Source organism: Mirounga leonina, unplaced genomic scaffold (genome assembly GCF_011800145.1).
Source record: "Mirounga leonina isolate KUSES-001 unplaced genomic scaffold, KU_Mleo_1.0 Mir_129, whole genome shotgun sequence".
NCBI classification, from domain to species: domain Eukaryota; kingdom Metazoa; phylum Chordata; class Mammalia; order Carnivora; family Phocidae; genus Mirounga; species Mirounga leonina.
Genome location: NW_023270323.1, coordinates 15,138,747 through 15,156,172, shown reverse-complemented (window position 1 = coordinate 15,156,172; position 17,426 = coordinate 15,138,747). Strand labels below are relative to the sequence as shown.

The 17,426-nt window shown below is 40.7% G+C and overlaps 1 pseudogene; it reads right to left on the bottom strand.

Moving 5' to 3' along the window:
• Positions 1-16,110: 16,110 nt before the first annotated feature.
• On the bottom strand, positions 16,111-17,426 carry LOC118010197 (annotated as a pseudogene).

The following is a 17,426-nucleotide window of genomic DNA, read 5'->3' as shown; positions in this document are numbered from 1 at the left end:
ACTACCATATGCTCCAGCAATTCTACTTCTGGGTATTTATCCAAAGAAAATGAAAGCATGAGTTTGAAATGCTATATGCACCTCTATGTTCACTGCAGCATTATTTATGATGGCCAAGATTTAGAAACAATCTAAGTGTTCATCAATGGATGCATGGATAAAGAAATTGTGGTATACACACACACACACACACAATGGAGTCCTCCCGAGCCATAAAAAAGAATGAAATCTTGCAATTTGGGACAACATGGATGGCCTTTGAGGGTTGTATGCTCAGTGAAATAAGTCAGACAGAGAAAGAGAAGTAATATATGATCTCATTCATATGTGGAATCTAAAAAACCATTCAAACAAACAAAACTCATGGATACAGAGAATAGAACAGTGGTTGCCAAAGGGGAGGATAGTTAAGAGGTGTGGGAAATAGGTGAAAGTTGTCAAAAGGTAGAAATTTTTAGTTATAAAATCAGTAAGTCATGGGGCTGTAATGTACAGCATGTGACTATGGTCAATAATTTTATAGTGCATATTTGAAAGTTGCCAAGAGAGTAAATATTAGAAGTTTTCATCACAAGAAAAAAAACTGTAACTATGGTGATGAATAGTAACTAGACTTCTTGTGGTGAACATCTCATAGTGCGTACAAATATCAAATCATTATGTTGTACACCTGAAGGTAATATAATGTTATATATCAATGTTACCTCAATTTAAAAATCTCATATTTATTTTCCTTTATTATTTTTTTTTGGATAGTTTTTCAGAATAAAATTCTAATCCAAACTTCTTTCCATTAATTACCCTGAAGTGTTGGTTACCTTTTAAGTTCTCTTCATGTGACTTTCTCCTAAAAAGAATTTTAAAAGATTTTGTAAGTTTTTTTTTTTTAAGATTATTTATTTATTTATTTGACAGAGAGAGAGAGACAGAGAGAGAGGGAACACAAGCAGGGGGAGTGGGAGAGGGAGAAGCAGGCTTCCCGCAGAGCAGGGAGCCCAACTCGGGGCTCGATCCCAGGACCCTGGGACCATGACCTGAGCGAAAGGCAGACGCTTAACGACTGAGCCACCCAGGCGCCCCTTTGTAAGCTTTTTAAATAATTAAATGTACTGACATTGATTGCACCTTTAATTTGTTTTTCACCACTTAGATGATTCTTATATTAATCTTAAGAATGCATTCATATATATGTACTCAGACATATATAAGTACATGGGTATATAAATATAAAATTGAAGCTTTTAAATTTAGTTTAAGATAAAATTAATCTGATCAGCATAGTAAATCAATGTGCTTATTACTTGAAATTACATTTAAATAAACCAACAATTTAGGGGCACCTGGGTGGCTTAGTCGTTAAGCATCTGCCTTCGGCTCAGGTCATGATCCCAGGGTCCTGGGATCGAGCCCCGCATCGGGCTCCCTGCTCAGCGGGAAGCCTGCTGCTTCTTCCTCGCCCACTCCTCCTGCTTGTGTTCCCTCTCTTGCTGTCTCTCTCTCTGTTAAATAAATAAATAAAATCTAAAATAAAATAAAATAAATAAATAAACCAACAATTTAAAAAATAGACAAGGTATATCTATCATCTTGTATACATATTCATACCTCTCTGTAATTATTATAAGTAAAATAACTATTATTTTATTTATTACTACCTTTAACCAAGTAACCAACTTTTCTGTTGTCCAGACATAAAGAAGCCTAGAAGACAGTAAACTAAGAAATGTCTACCTAATTTTTGAGTATACATTTAGGATAATCTTTACAAATTTTTTTTTAAGATTTTATTTATTTATTTGAGACCGAGAGTGAGCACAAGTGGGGAGAAGGATCAGAGGGAGAGGGAGATACAGGCTCCCTGCCGAGCAGGGAGCCCGATGCGGGACTCCATCCCAGGACCCCAGGATCACGACCTGAGCCAAAGGCAGACGCTTAACCGGCTGAGCCACCCAGGTGCCCCAACCTTTACAAATTTTAAGCTGATAAAACAAACTGGGCGGGAGGGGGTGGCACCTGGGTTGCTCAGTCAGTTGACATCCAACTCCTGGTTTCCGCTCAGGTCATGATCTCATGGGTCATGAGATGGAGCCCTGCATTGGCTCCACCCTCAGCGGGGAGTCTGCTTGAAGATTCTCTCCCTCTGCACCTCCCCCCACTTTCTCTGTCTCTCAAAATAAATAAATAAACCTAAAAAAAAAAAAAACACACACACACACACAAAACAACCCAAGGGGTGCCTGACTGGTTCAGGTGGAACATGTGACTCTTGATCTGTGAGTTTGAGCCCCATGTTGGGCGTAAAGATTACTTTAAAAAACTTTTTTTAGGGGCGCCTGGGTGGCTCAGTCGTTGAGCATCTGCCTTCGGCTCCGGTCATGATCCTGGGGTCCTAGGATCGAGCCCCGCATCCAGCTCCCTGCTCCACAGGAAGCCTGCTTCTCCCTCTCCCACTCCCCCTGTTTGTGTTCCCTCTCTCGCTGTCTCTCTCTGTCAAATAAATTAAAAAAAATTTTTTTAATCTTTAAAAAAATAAAAAATAAGCACCGTTTTATATTTTTAATCTTAAACAATTTTTGAGAATGATCACTTATTTGACTCATAACACCAAGAGAAAAAAACTAGATCGTTTAAAGCATGAGAATTTTAATTTTAGTCCTATAAAAATTAAAATATAGTGTTAGCATTAATTTTATACAATAAAACAGTTTACTTTTTCTTTCTTTTAGAAATGTTTGTTTTTGTGGACTAGGTATTCCTAGAGTGCACAGATGGTAACAGAATGATTTTTTCCTTATCAATTCACCTTTAAAATCTCTCAAGTGAGGGGAAGAGGGAGAGGACAGAAGGGAATAAGAGATTAGTGGGACCCAGCTTTAGACAAATACAAAATTATCATTGGAGAAAGGCTAATAATCTTTCTGCTGCAAGGCGAGGAAAAAGTTTAGATTTAGAAAAACCCATTTCGGGCGCCTGGGTGGCTCAGTCGGTTAAGCATCTGCCTTCGGCTCAGGTCATGATCCCAGGGTCCCGGGATCGAGCCCCGCATCGGGCTCCCTGCTCTGCGGGAAGCCTGCTTCTCCCTCTCCTACTTGCCCTGCTTGTGTTCCTACTCTCGGTGTCTCTCTCTCTCTCTGTCAAATAAATAAATAAAATCTTTAAAAAAAGAAAAGAAAAAGAAAAACCCATTTCAACACACACACACACACACAAACAGTGGATACACTGGTTTAAACAGTAACTCGGGCTCTTGGCAATTTTATCAAGTCAAAGAATGAAACAGCCAATATTCATTAATCTCCTTAGAATGGAAATGAAGGATGCTTGAGGAGGGAGGGAGTCTTCCATTAAACTAAATGAAATCTCTTGTAGACAGGTAAGATAGATAATCCCTTCAAGAGAGGTTCCCCCTACCCCCCTTTTTCATTCTAAGGCCTCTCCAAAATGGACATTCTTATTCAGGTCAAAATACTTCCAAGGAGACACTACAATTCCAAACCATCCTCTGTGAAGTTATGTCAGCAGCCGTGCAAATTCATTAGCAGGCAACCCATTAGAAGTTGGCTGGCAGTTGGTCAAAAATAAAAATATCACAGTTTGGGGCCCTAACTCCAAGGATAAGTTGCCTTCAAGAAATCAGCACGACTCTGAAGAGCCAAAGAGATAATAAAAGTGCAGATATAGTACAAAATCATGCAATCAAGGAGAGAGAAAGTCCTCAAACGGGGGACATGCAAATGGTCCTAGATGTGCATGTTCTTACTGAATGGAGGTCCGAGTTCATAGCAGGGAGGGTCTTGGCTGTCCGTGGTGGTAATTGTTGCAGTCCAATCAGCCAAAGACCATCTGGGACAAACCTGTAGTCAAACAAAGTGAGGTTTACATACTTGTTGCAACGAGAGAGACTGCACCTGGAGAAACTCTGGGGTGTCTCACTAAACAAAGGGAAAGATAAGTCAGAGGATTTGGGGGAAGGGTGACATTTAGGTGAAATCTAAATGAAGCGGTGTTTTGATAGGATCAAAGCAAAGCAGAGTCCTGTATGAAGGAGGCAATGTCCGATCTGGACCGCAAAATTGAACAGGCTCCTGTTCCCTTGGAAATGGCAAAGTTAAAGTAAGTGTGGAATGTTGTCTTCAGAAACCTCTTCTCTGACGTTTTGCACCTGGACTGGAAATCAAGATTGCTTCTTTGTGCCTTAGATTCTCTAAGAAAGAGTGGGACATTTCATTCTTGATGTATTTTCAAACAGCGAAGTTTCTAGTCTATGATCTTAAGAATCAATAACCACTCAACAAAGGGGGCTGTGTGGATGCTTTACCATGGCCCCATGTCCTTGGCGGAAATATTATTCCTTGTTAAACTTGCAGCTGACTTTATCTGTCCTCCTAGACTGACACATAGCAGGGCATATTTTTACTTTGTCAGTTTCAGCCAATTTATTACTTTCTCAAGTTTAAAGCCTGCAGAAAAAGTGATCCTCTTTCTAGCACTGTTTAGGACAGGACAAAAAAAATAGGATTGAGATGTTATAAATCAATTCTTACTGGTTTGATATACTTAAGAGGTATAGACAGGTATATAGATGATCTTGATAAACTTTTCCATGAAGATCCAAGCTAGGGAAAACACCTCTGAACACAAACTGCAGTGTTGCCTGCATCAAAGTGTACATGTTTCTACACATTCATGTTTGAGATCCTGGCTGTGAAAGGATGAGGCATTGGACGAATCAGTTGTCCTTGCTGAAGTTTTTGTCAGCTTGCACCGAGCAAGTTACTTTGCACTCTCTAAACTAGATTTCTCTCAACAGGGTTAGTGTGAGACTTAAAGAGGTTAACAGGTACCTATGATTTAGCATTGTTCATGTCCCCCAAAATATGTTACCCAAGAGCCTTGAAAAGCAAAAGGAAGTCTGCAGGTGGGGACCATGGAGTCACAGATGTATTCCTCCCAGTAGATGGAGGAGGAAGAAGTAATTGAAGTTTGCAAAGGGGAGCAGGGGTCTAAAAAGATAGTCTCTAAGAACCAGAGATATAAGGTATGTTGTCTTTTCTAGCATGATCTTTTCCATATTATAACATTTCTAAAGTTAGGCAACAGCTTAAATCTGTATGTACATTTAACACTCTTTCTTTCTTTCCCCTTTTCTTTCTTGCTTTCTTCTTTTCTTCCTTCCTCCCTTCCTTCCTTTCTTTTAAATATGCTCCACACCCAGCATGGAGCCCAATGAAGGGCTTGAACTCACAACCCTGAAATCCAGACCTGAGCTTCGATCAAGAGTCAGACACCTAGGGCGCCTGGGTGGCTCAGTTGGTTAAGCGACTGCCTTTGGCTCAGCTCATGATCCTGGAGACCCAGGATTGAGTCCTGCATCAGGCTCCCTGCTCGGCAGGGAGTCTGCTTCTCCTTCTGACCCTCCCCCCTCTCATGCTCTCTCTCTCATTCTCTCTCTCAAATAAATAAATAAAATCTTAAAAAAAAAAAAAAAGAGTCAGACACCTAACTGACAGCCATCCAGGCGCCCCAAAACAGTATTTTTTATTTCAACATGTTTGGATCTCTTTATGGCTGTTATTTTCTTTTAATTTTATTGCATTGCCATCAGTGACTATGACTTGATTTCTGTTTTGAATTGTATTGTATTTTGTTTGGTTCCTAAGGGTTCAAAACTAGTATATCTTCCTGGTGTTTTATACTAGTATTAATATGAAATGTTTCACATTACCTTTAACTGCTTTTTGCATTAAATTCCATTTTCCCTATTACCAGAATCGTTAGTATTGTAATACTGTATATTTTCCGATGTCAATATTTTTAGCCTTCTTGTATCATTTTCTTTTGGGTATATCTTCTTATACATTGCATATACAACATTTGTCTTTATTTTACCCAGATTGTCTTTTATCAGTTGAATTTAATTCATTCATGCTGTGGTTTCTGTTATGTTTGAACTTAACTCCAGCCACTTGAATTTGTACCTTAAATTTACCACTTTTTCTTCTAAGTATATTGTCTTTCTTTCCAACTATGTCAGACAAACTCTAAGGTAGCACCACATTATCCCCTCTTTCTCATATTCACACCTTTGTGTAATTATCTACCCTTGACTGTGAATGGGACTTCTTAGCTGCTTCTTTTTTTTCTTTTTTAAAGATTTTATTTATTTATTTGTCAGAGAGAGCGAGAGCGCAAGCAGGGGGAGCGGCAGGCAGAACAGGCAAAGGGAGAAGCAGGCTCCCCACTGAGCAGGGAGCCTGATGCAGGTCTTGATCCCAGGACCCCGAGATCATAACCTGAGCCGAAAGCAAATGCTTAACCGACTGAGCCACCCAGGCGCCTCTTCTTAGTTGCTTCTAAAGAACAGAATTTGGCAAAGGTGGTGACGTGTCACTCCCATGATTACCTTGCCTTGCATAGAAGAATAGAAGACTCTGTTTTGGTATTAGACTCACTCACTCCAGAGACTCTTCTTGCTGGCTTAATGAATCTGAATGGATCTTTTAGACAAAGCTTATACTAGATTGGATTTTAATAATTTTCTCTCCCAGTAAATAAGAGGGAGATCAGAATAATTTTAGGTTAAAAAAAAACTTGTGTTGGGGCACCTGGCTGGCTCAGTCAGTGGAGCATGGGACTCTTGATCTCAGGGTTGTGAGTTTGGGCCCCATGGTGGGTGTGGAGATTACTTAAAAATAATATATTAAACAAACAAACACACACTTGTGTTGTACCATGTAGTGTTATTTCACTGATGGGAAATTGGCCAGACTTAAATATACATCAAAGGAGTAACAAATGTGTTATGGTACAGCCTTATGATGATTTATTTTAAATTTTTTTTAAAGATTATTTATCTGAGAGAGAGAAAGAGAGTGTGAGGTGGAGGGACAGAGGGAGGAGAGAGAGTCCCAGGCAGATGCTGAGCTGAGCGTGGAGCCTGATGCAGGGGCTGGATCTCACAACCCTGAGACTATGACCTGAGCCAAAACCAAGAGTCAGTCACTTAACCAACTAAGCCACCCAGGCACCCCTGAAATGTGATTTTTTAAAAAATTTTATTTTATTATGTTATGTTAATCACCATACATTACATTATTAGTTTTTGATGTAGTGTTCCATGATTCATTGTTTGCGTATAACACCCAGTGCTCCATGCAGTACGTGCCCTCTTTAATACCCATCACCAGGCTAACCCCTCCCCCCACCCCCCTCGCCTCTAGAACCCTCAGTTTGTTTCTCAGAGTCCATAGTCTCTCATGGTTCATCTGAAATGAGATTTTTTAAAACTAATTTGACCATATGCAGTTTTAAATGAAATCATTTTTATTTTATGTCATTCATACCAATAATATTCATTTTGAATTTGATAAAAGACTGATAATTTGTATTTCTTTCTCAGAAAATCCACGAGAAAATTATGAACTTTCTGATCATTCAGGATTCTTCCATTATACTAGATGGTCTAATATTTGGCCAGTCTAATTTCTCCACATACTTAGGTCAATTTCTATATGATGTAACAACTGTCCACACTATGGCTAATGCAAAGAATAAATAGTGGTATATGAAAATATTCTGAATGTCCAAAATGACAGAGTCAAAATATCCTGCTTCAGTAACAAAATTATAAGATAAATAATAAAAATCTCTTTTGCAGTTTAGGAACTAATTAACTAGTTCAGTCTTATTAAAATATAACAAAAGTGAGGGGCGCCTGGGTGGCTCAGTTGGTTAAGCGACTGCCTTCGGCTTGGGTCATGATCTCGGGGTCCTGGGATCGAGCCCCACATCGGGCTCCCTGCTCCGCGGGAGGCCTGCTTCTCTCTCTCCCACTCCCCCTGCTTGTGTTCCTGCTCTCTCTGTCTCTGTCAAATAAATAAATAAAATCTTTAAAAAAATATATAACAAAAGTGAGCTAAAAGAGCTTAAGTTAGTGTTAAATCTCTCTTGAACTAGAAAAAAAAAGTAAAGACCACTGTTGGCACGCAAAACAAAATAGAATGAATTAGTACAAAAATGTTATAAAAGGCCCTGTAGATTATTTAGTCTTCTTGGAGAGCACAATAAGTATACAATTATACTACTTTGAGAAATGTACAAGAAAGAATTACTCCAGTCCAAAGGAATAAAAAATATGGTGCAAAGCTGTTCATAGTCTTCATAAAAACGAAATTCTGAAAACCCCACGTTGTAACCATGACCTTCTAAAAACTGTAGAATGTCTACAAGAACATAAACTTTTTTATGAATATTTATTTTTTCATAGTCAACATTCATTTACATTTCCCCACATTTACACTAACTTTTTTTCATTCCTTTTTGTAACTTGGGCCTTTTCTCTGGGATCACTTATTTTCTACATTTAGTTTAAGCTTTAAAATTTCCTTTAGTGAAAACTTCCTCATGTGTTAGTTTTTTTCTTTCAGAAAATATTTTAATTTCATCTCCAATCTTGAAAAAATTTTGGCTGACAGATAATTCTTGGGCTTAGTTATTCTCTTTTGGCATATTGAATATATCATTCTACTGTTGCCTGGCTTCCATTTTTTTCCACTCAGAAGTTAGCTCAACACCTCACTGTTGCCCCTTTGGAAACAGTACTTCTCTCCCCACTTGCTTATCATTTTACTCTCTTATTCGTTATTTTTCATATTTTTAAAGGGAAATTTCAAAACATACACTAGACTAGAAATAATCATAAAATGGACTCATGTACCCATCACCCACTTAAAAAAATTAAGTGTTATTCCTATCTTGTTTTTTCTATATTTTTCTTTTTATGCTGTAAATACCATATACCATGTCATTTTAGCATAAATATTTTTTGTATGTATCTCTAAGAGGTAAGAACTTTCTTTAAAATATAACTACATACTACTGTGATGTCCATATTTTAATTTTCCCTAATGTGTGTGTGTGTTGTTGGGTTTTTGTTTGTTTGTTTTAGGGAAGGGAGGGACAGAGGGAGAGGGAAAGAGAGCATCTCAAGCAGGCTGCATGCCCAGTGCGTGAGCGCAAGGTGGGGCTCTATCTCACAACCCCAAGATCACAACCTGAGCCAAAATCAGGAGTCAGACGCTTAACTGACTGAGCCACCCAGGAGCTCCCTTAATGTGTTTTAAAACTGTCTTGTCATAGCTGATAGTTCAAATCTTTTTCAAATATAGGCATATAATTTGTGTTGGATGGATATTTATTTATTTATTTTAAAGATTTTATTTCTTTATTTGACAGAGAGAGACACAGCGAGAGCAGGAACACAAGCAGGGGGAGTGGGAGAGGGAGAAGCAGGCTTCCCGCTGAGCAGGGAGCCCGATGTGGGACTTGATCCCAGGACCCTGGGATCATGAACTGAGCCGAAGGCAGACGCTTTACGACTGAGCCACCCAGGCACCCCAGATTTATCTTTTTTTAGTAACAACTTTAAAGAGATATAATTCATAAAGTTTAAAAATTCATCTTTTAAAATGTACAACTTAATGGTTTGTAATCTGTTCACAGAGTTGTACAATCATCACCACTTTAGAACTTCTTCTTCACTCAAAAAAGGAATTGCATACACAATAACAGCCGTTCCCTACATCTTCTCCTAGCCCTTGAGCAACTGTTAACCTATCTTGGTCTCTATGGATTTACATATTTTGGACATTTCATATAAATGGAATCATATGATATGTGACCTTGTGTGTCTAGCTACTTTCACTTATCATGATGTTTTCAAGTTTCATCCATGTTGTAGTATGTATTAGTGCTTTATTACATTTTATGGCCAAATAATGTTCTATCATATAGATATTCCACATTTTGTTTACCCATTCATCAATTGATCCAAAAACATTTGGATTGTTTCCACTTTTTGGCTATTATGAACAATGTTGCTATGAATATTTAAGTACAAGTTTTTGTGTGGACATATTAACATTTTTTGGGTGTAAATTTAAGAATGAAATTGCTGGGTGGGCACCTGGGTGGCGCAGTCAGTTAAGCGTCCGACTCTTGGTTTCGGCTCAGGTCATGATCTCAGGGTCGTGAGATTGAGCCCCGGGTTGGGCTCCACACTCCGTACGGAGTCTGCTTGAGATTCTCTTTCTCCCTCTCCCTCTACCCCTACCCCTGCTTGTGCTCGCTTTCTCTCTCTCTCTTTCTAAATAAATAAATAAATAAAATCTTTAAAAAAAGAAAGAAATTGCTGGGTCAATGCAAGTAACTCTACATTTAACTTTTTGAGGAAATGGCACATTGTTTCCCAAAGTTGCTCCTATTTTATATTCTAACCAATGATATATGAGGGTTCTAATTGCTCCATATTCTCACCAAAACTTGTTATTGTCTGTCTTTTTGATTTAGTTATCCTAGTGTGTGTGAAGCAGTAACTCACTGTGGTTTTGATATTTGCAATTCCCTAATGATGACTGATGATGTTCAATATCTTTTCATGTTCTTTTTGACCATTTATATACCTTCTCTGGAGAAATGTCTGTTTGGATTTTTTTTTTTTTCTTTTCTTTTCTTTCTTTTTTTTTTTTTTAATTCTTATGTTAATCCCCATACATTACAACATTAGTTTTAGATGAAGTGTTCCATGATTCATTGTTTGTGCGTAACACCCAGTGCTCCATGCAGAATGTGCCCTCTTTAATACCCATCACCAGGCTAACCCCTCCCCCCACCCCCGTCCCCTCTAGAACCCTGTTTGTTTTTCAGAGTCCATCGTCTCTCATGGTTCGTCTACCCCTCCGATTTCCCCTGCTTCATTCTTCCCCTCCCGCTACCTTCTTCTTCTTTTTTTTCCCTTAACATATATTGCATTATTTGTTTCAGAAGTACAGATCTGAGATTCAACAGTCTTGCACAATTCACAGCGCTCACCATAGCACATACCCTCCCCAATGTCTATCACCCAGCCACCCCATCCCTCCCACCCCACCCCCCATGTTTGGATTTTTTGCACACTTAAAAATTGGGCTATTTGTCTTATTTCTGAGTTGTAAGTGTTCCGTGTATATTCTAGATACGAGGGTTTTATCACCTCTATGTTCTGCAGCATATCCTATGTGTTGCCTTTTCACTTACTTGGTGGTGTCCTTTGAAGCACAGAAGTTTTTAATATAATATAAAACGAATCATACACTATGACTAAGTGGAATTTATTCCAGGAATGCAAGCTTTATATTAATCTTGTACCCTTTAATCTTGCTGAGCTCATTTACTACCTAATATTTTGTGGAGTCTTTCAGATTTTGTCATATACAAGATTATGTCATCTGCAAATAGAGAGAGTTTTACTTCCTTTCAATCTGGATAGCTTTTGTCTTTCGATCTTGCCTAACTGGCTTGGCTAGAACCTTCAGTACAATGTTGAATGGAAGCGACAGAGTTGACGTCCTTGCATAGTTCCTCATTTTAGGGAGAAAGCATTCAGTCTTAAGTGTGATGTTAGCTGTGGGGTTTTCTAGACAGTCTTTATCAGGTTGAGGAAGTTCCCTTCTATATGTCTGCTCAGGTTGTCATAACAAAATACTACAAACTGGATGGTTTAAACTATACGCATTTATTTTCTCATAATTCCAGGGGCTAGAAGTCCAAGATCAAGGTGTCAGCAGGGTTGGATTCTGGCGAGGCATTTTTTTTTAGAGATTTATTTATTTATTAGAGAGAGAGAAAGAAAGAGAGAGAGAGAGCATGCGAGTGGGGAGAGGGGCAGAGGGAGAGAGAAAGAATCCTCAAGCAGACTCCCTGTTGAGTGTAGAGCCCAATGCAGGCCTGATCCCAGGGCCCTGAGATCATGACCTGAGCTGAAATCAAGAGCCAGCCTCCCTACCGACTGAGCCACCCAGGTGCCCCATGGTGAGGCATTTTTTTCCTGGCTTACAGATGTGTTTCATCTTGCTGTGTCCTGGCATGGCCTTTTCTGTGTCTGCGTGTGTGTATAGGAAGAGATTGATCTCAGGTGTCTCTTCATTTTCTTTTTTTTTTTTTTTAAAGATTTTATTTATTTATTTGAGAGAGGGGGAGAGAGAGAGCGCACAAGCAGGGGGGATGGGCAGAGGGAGAAAGAGGAGCAGACTCCCTGCTGAGCGGGGAGCCCAATGCGGGACTCAAACCCAGGACCCAGGGATCATGACTTGAGCTGAAGGCAGATGCTTAACCAACTGAGCCACCTAGGCACTCCATCTCTTCCTTTTCTTATAAGGATACCAGGTCTATCAGATTAGGGCCCTATCCTTATGACTTCATTTAACCTTAATTATCTCCTTAAAGGTCCTATTTCCAAATACAGTTAGGGGTTAGGGCCTCAACATATGAATTTTGGTGAGGGACCACAATGTAGTCCATAACACCTTGCATTCCTAATTTATTGAGTTTTTTGTTGTTGTTGTGTTTTGTTTTTTTTTAGATCATGGAAGGGCATTGGATTTTGTCAGGTGCTTTTCTGCAACTATTGAAGTTATGTAGTTTTTGTTCTTTAGTATATTAAAATATGGTATGTTACATTGGCATTGATTTTTATTTATTTTTAAAGATTTTATTTATTTATTTGAGAGAGAGAGACAGTGAGAGCGAGCATGAGCAGGGAGGAGAGGGAGAAGCAAGCTCCCCGCGAGCAGGGAACCTGATGCGGGACTCGATCCCAGGACCCTGAGATCATGACCTGAGCTGAAGGCAGATGCTTAACTCACTGAGCCACCCAGGCGCCCCAGGCATTGATTTTTAGATGTTAAACCAACCTTGCATTCCTGGGATAAATTCCACTTGGTCATAGTGTGTAATTCTTTTTATATGTTGCTAGATTCTCTTTCCTAGGATTTTTTGAGAGTTTGTGTGTGCATATCCATAAGGGATATAGATCTGTAGTGTTTTTGTTATATCTTTATCAGGTTTTGATATCAGAGTAATACTGGCCTCATAGAATAAGTCAGGAAGTGTTCTCTCTTCTTTTGTTTCTTGGAAGAGTTTATGAAGGATCGGTGTTAATTCATTTTTTGGGGGGGAGTGTTTATTCTTTAAACATTTTGATAAAATTCACCAGTGAAGTATCTGGTCATGGGTTTTTCTTCATAGAAAGCTTTTTTTTTTAATTTAGAATTTTTACTTTAAAGTAATCTCTACACCCGCAATGTGGGGCTTGACCTCATGACCCCAAGATCAAGAGTTGCATGCTCCGCCAACTGAGCCAGCCAAGCACCCCTCTTCATAGAAAGTTTTAAAAAATTATTAATTCAATCTCTTGTTCAATTTGTCTGTTTCTTCTTATGTAGTTTCAGTAGTTCTTATCTTTCTAGGAATTTGTTCATTTCACGTAGGTATCTAATTTGTTGGTATATAATTGCTCATTGCATTCCCTTTAAGGGAAGTTACAACATCATAAAGCTCTCTTTTCTGAGATTCAGTCATTTAAAAAAGTGCACCTTGGATTGTTGCAAGACTTTATTTCCAGAGTTCTAAAACAGTGGACTTTGGCAGTTTTTTGCCACTGTTCTCATTGCTTTTACAGGGAGTGAAATTTTGGATGCCCTCATTCTGCTGTTCTGGAAGTGCTTCTGATTAATACGTCTGTTGAATATCTACTCATGTATATATTTAGCTAAAAATGAATTTAATAATGTCTATTTTAGTACCTTACACCCTCTAGGAGAGTTGGAAAGCCACATTTGGGAACTCTCCTCCAGCAAGGATTTCCAAATCACACCACAAAACTGGCTCCATCGAGATGTTTCTGTTTCTACTGCTGTTGCTCCTGCTGCACACAGACACCGCTGTTTCAACATCGACCTGAGCCATGCTAGAGCCTTAGGAAATTTGGAAAGTAGCTCCGCTGAGTGGTTGCCACCATGGCTGCCACCTCTCCTAGCACTGACTCCACTAAATCATCTTGACTCACTAGTTCCTGTCTCCATGGTCTAATGTAGGAGAATTCCGATCGATAGACCACATATCTATGCTATGCTCTGGCTCTAAGGGAGCCTGGGAACGTGATTATTAAATTTTGATTTTCAGTGTTACTCCTCGCTTCTCACCAAGACTCGTATGAAAATTCTCCAGACATGGGAAGGCTGTCTCCATTTTCCATATAACTCACACAATGTCATAATTAAGGCAAAATGATTTGCATTTAAATGCTTGCTTGCCATAATAAATCTTGCTTTCCATAAGTCTTCTTTAATCTTAGAACCACTTCCCTCCACACTTTTTTTCACGTAATCTATTCATTGAAGAAATGGAACATTCTAATTGTTGAGTTCTCCATATTCTAGATTTGGATGGTTGCATTCTTTTTTTAAAGATTTATTTATTTATTTGAGAGAGAGAGAGCATGAGTGAGGGGAGGGACACAGGGAGAGGGAGAGGGGGAGAATCTCAAGCAGACTCCTCACTGAGTGTGGAGCCTGACATGGGGCTTGATCCCATGACCCTGAGATCATGACCTGAGCCAAAATCAAGAGTCAGACGCTCAACCGACTGAGCCACCCAGGCGTCCCTGGATGGTTGCATTCTCATGTGCCTCTATTTCTTGTATTTCCTGCTTACCGGTAGTTGGATCTAGATTTAGCTACTTTGAAGGTTTTTCTCTCTCTTTTTTAAGATCGATGCATTTTATTGTGTGTAAATGACATCTAAAACACACGTCAATTTAAAAAACCAAAAACAAAACAAAGAAACAAAAAAGCCAGGGGAAAAGGAGAACAAAAAAATGCAGATGGCACATCCTATAGTTAGAAAATTAAATTGAGCTTTCTGCCAGTGAAAGCTAAAAGAGAAACACGACTACTACCTGATTCTGTTGCACAGGCTTTAGATCTCAAAATAATTTCTCTTAGGTACCTTCAATGAGGGACAGTATCCTTGAGGACAGCTCGGTAGTATGTATATTAATATGTTTCCTAAGACCATCCCTGACTGCATACACCAATGTTAGCCCTACTAAACATTTCTGCAGCAGGAGTTGGGTGGGCAGGCAATGTTAAGTCAAATGAGCAGCTTGGAGGCTCGAATGAGAGGAGGACCAAGAGCTCAGGAAGCTGTGAACCCTTAGGCAAGGGGTGCAAAACTGACTGCCCAGTGTGACTAAGCCAGCGAAACTCACAAGTGGCTTTGGCACCTGCCCTATTACAATGCAATTCACAAACAAATGGCTTCCTTACAAGGGTACTCTGCAAAATAACAACCAAGGGCACTCCTGGGCTCATCCATTGAGCTCCATGTAGCAGAGGCTCCTGACTGGGCCCCCACATCCATTTTCTCCTTCATCTTTTAGTTCTAGAAGCCCCTGAGTTTTAAATGGACACATGGTCACCCAAATAAGAGGCTCTATGTCCCAGCGTCCCTTTCAGCAAAGTATGGCCACACCGATTTGAGTGAATCCAGGTCATATCCTTTAAAAAGAAACTGCTTTGTTCTCTTTCCCCAGTGTATTGTAGACACGGAGCTGAACTTCTGGGCAAGGTCAACACCCCAAGGTTGGCTGAACAACAAAATAGAAGGAAACCGAGGTCTCGGTGACCTTGTACAGTTAAATCTGCCCCAGACCATCTGATTACACCTGTACTATTAGAAGAGAGAAGAATGAACTCCTACTAAGAGCCACTGTACTTTAGGTTCTCTTTGTTATAGCGGCTTAGCCTGTGGCTTAACCTCATTCACAACAGAATGGAAAGATGCCAGAGGGAGACTCCGAAGGACTCCAGCAACACCCTAGAAAAGTCAACTCACAGCTCACTTCAGCAAACAGGTCAGGAAATGATAGCCATCACACCAAGGGATGCCTCCTACTCCTTCTCCCGGAGAAGCCCACCTGCATCCCTGGAGTAGAGGAAGAGGCCTTTAGTACAGCCCAGCCCAGCCTGTCCACGGTGGACTTCGGCCAAATCCTCAGTAGCTGGAGATACAGACTGCTGTTCCCACCAACCCTAGGCAGGCACAGCCCTGTCCTACCTTTCCCCCTCCACACTTCTCCACTCTGCGTAATTACCATTCTTGCAAACAGGCCACGTCCAGTAAGGCATAGGGTGATGCTGCTGCTGGGGGGCTGTGTGTGAGGGTCAGGGGAGGGGAGTCTAGATCCCCAGAACAAAAGTCGCAGCTGGGAAGAAGGAGAGAAGCCTCCACGTCTGCCCTGGGTTTGTGGGGTCCAGGGGTCTCAGGGTGCAGCACCTCTCCTCCTGCATGGCCCCCCTGGTGACAGAGCTCAGCCGGGCAGCTGCCAGTCACTAACGAATCCCAGCCACTGGCACCTGCTGCTGCTTGCGGATCTTACTGAAGAGTTCCACGTGCTGGACCACGGTCTTTGCTGGGCTGTACATGGCATTGCTGTTCCCAGACTCTGTTCCCTGGTGCGTGTCTGCCTAGAAAACTCTGTAGGAACTTGAGCAGCAAGCTCCAGCTGCCGCTGGCTACCACGCAGGGGCCATACTCTAGCCATGGAGATGCCTCGGGCACTGGGCCCCTAGGTGGGTGGACTGTGTCCACCTTCACTAGGAAGTCACAGTGCTGGTAACAGCTAACTCCGGGTCTCAATCTTGCTGGCCTTGGCACTCTGGAAGAAGCCGTTGAGCTTCACCATGAGCTCATCGAAGGTGTTGTCAGAAATAAGGCAAGGGCCATTCTCAAAGGGTACTCTGAGTTGTGCATCACGTACATCAGCTTCCCAGCCTGACCTTGGCTGCCAAGAGTAGAGGCAGCTGTGCGGTAGGTCTCACAATCCACACAAAATATTCCTTGCTTCGCCGCCTCAAGCATCCCCAGTTTCCGGTGAGGAGCTCCAGGGTCTGCGGGACACTCATGCCCTTAGCCACAGGCATCTGGGACACACAAGTCACACCCACGGTGTTGAGCCAGTAGGGTGGAGGTTCAAACAGTTGAATCACAGTATTGTCCGGCTGCCCACAGTAAGTGAAGCCCCCGAATGCAAGGTTCTGTCGAGAAGGTTTTCTCTTTGTTGTTAAACATTTTAGTTTCACCAAGATGCATCTCTGCATAGATTTCTCTATATTTTTCCTACTTGCAATTTGTTGGTATATTCAATCTGTGGATTGTATTTCATCACTTCTGGGAAAATGTCAGCCATTTTCTCTTCATATACGGCCTCATTCTGTCTTTTACTTTTTGGGGGGGTGCCCCCACCCCACAGGAAGAGTCTAAGGCTCCTCTGCCATCCCTGCCCCGTGCTCACCTTCTCAGTGGGCTCCTGTGGGAGCCTCTGTCTCTTCTTCTAAAACCCCAATTAAACATGTTATGCCTCCTACTATAACCTTTATGTCATTGGTTCTCCATGGCAATTTTCATGTTTTTGTCTTTCCATGCTACATTTTGGGTAGCTTCTGTTCATCTATCCTTCAGTTGACTAATTCTTAACTTGTATCTAGTCTTTTTAGACCCATCCATCTTTAGTTTGTAATTTCATTTATTGTTTTATTTGTATCAGTTCT